Source organism: Charadrius vociferus, unplaced genomic scaffold, assembly GCF_000708025.1.
Source record: "Charadrius vociferus isolate BGI_N301 unplaced genomic scaffold, ASM70802v2 scaffold326, whole genome shotgun sequence".
Classification (NCBI taxonomy): Eukaryota; Metazoa; Chordata; class Aves; order Charadriiformes; family Charadriidae; genus Charadrius; species Charadrius vociferus.
Genome location: NW_009649062.1, coordinates 4,133,203 through 4,135,115, shown reverse-complemented (window position 1 = coordinate 4,135,115; position 1,913 = coordinate 4,133,203).

Below are 1,913 nucleotides of genomic sequence, written 5' to 3'. Positions count from 1 at the left end.
TGAAGAGCCTGAGTCTGGCAGCCAGGGCTCTGTTAGCTGTTGGGTTTGTAGATTCATCCCCTTCTGATTCCTCTTCCAGCCTGCCCCTGCTCCAATTTACTTGCTGTCCTTCCCTTTGCTGGAGTTGTTTGCTCCCTTCATGGTATAGTCAATTAGAAGAGCCAGCTCAGCTCGGCAAAGCTCTGCTGCTTTAAACTAACTCATCTCCTCTTGAATGCCACACAAGATGCTCAGCTCTCAAATAGTAATAATCTCTAAGAGGCAGGAGGACGCTGTGGAGATGAGAAATGAGGGCAAACCAGGAGAGCAACCTCTCAGCTGAAACACCAGCAGCTGGAAGAGGATGTGTGCCCACAGCCTGGCTCTGCTGCACGTTGTGGATCAGAGTCCACAACCACAATGGAAGAAGAAAAGCGGTTGGGATTGTCCTTCCAGCCCCTTCTTCCCTGAGAGGGGTAGATAGAGGAGGATGCTCTTAGCAGCAGTTCTTGTACGAGACAGGAATCATCTCTAAAACTTTTCTCACTGGTGTTTCTCCAGTGCTAGAGCCGGGGTGGGCTAACGCAGGTCATGGCTGGCTTGTGCTGAGATTTTACATCACGCTGCCTCCTGTTACATGTGGGGCTTCCATGATGTACTTGATACTTCTTTCAAAAGCTTTCCTTCTAGCTAGTTGGCTAAATTAAATGTATTTGTAGTCGTCCAAAATGGGTGACTAACTGCAGGCTGGGCCCCTGGCTGAGTGGAGGAGGAGGCGGCACGTTTTCCTCCCCCTGCAAGGAGCAAGGGGTCAGGGAGGGCCATGTCTCTGCCCGGCTGCTGCAGCTCTTCAAGGCTTTTGTGGTATTTTCCTGCTTTCCTCCTGTGATTGCCATTGCTCTGCAGTTTCCTGTATTGTGGCAATTCTTTTGAGTTTTATTTTGATACTCATTAAATCAGTGATTTTGTTCAGCTCTACTCCAAGCTGTGTGTGGTGTGTGCCAGGGTTTTATTAGCAATAGCCTCTGCGTTGGACTGCCGCTTACCCAAGGGAAAATCAAGACTGCAAGGAGAGGTTTGCCCAGGGCTTTGCGTATATGGGGCAGGCAAGTCCCGGTGTGGCTGTGGGACAACACAGGGCCAAGTCACGCTGAAAGGGCAACTGTGAATGTTGCGTTCATGGTAATACAGGTCAGAGCAGGGTGAGGGGTTGGGCAGCAGAGATATACTCAACATCAGAGCTGTATGGAGTGAAAGTCAACACGTCCCTTGGCCTCTGAGCCCGGGGCACTGCTAGGTGACATGCCCGGTCCCCCTCCATGGCCTTGTATGCTGGGTGAGGCAGTTGCTGGGCTGAAGATCGAGTGACTACACTTGCTCCATGGCCTCACTGACCAGAGGAACATGAGGCTGGAGGCAGATAAGTGAGTCCCACTGGCAGAATGAGTTTTACATGAGTGTGTCCCCAGATGGCTTCTGCTTTGCCATTAGGTAAGGAAAAAAAATAATTCTATTTTTCACAGTTTCTGTGGTTTTAAATATCTCACTGTGTTACATCAGTCAGATGTGGGGATATGATAGACAGAATGAAAAAGAAGTGTGAGACAGAAAATGAAGAGAAGTGCCGTCCTGTTGTACTGCCGTCAGTACAAATGTTTCTGCCCTGGGCTGAAGAGAGCAGGACAGAATGACAGACAAGTGCTCAACCAGGAGCTAAAAGCAAACCTGAAAAAGAGCTGAGAAGAAATAGGAAGGAGTGATTCTGTAGTAAAGGAAAAAACAGATTAAGATCTGACCTAGATACAAAGATCAGATCGCTTCCATCCTGCCCCCCATTTGCTGGGTCAGGAGAGGTAATGAGGAAAGCAAGATGTCCCAAGGATTGCTATGAAATTCCTCCTAGGTTTTGAGCCCACATAAGGAGGCTCAGCAGG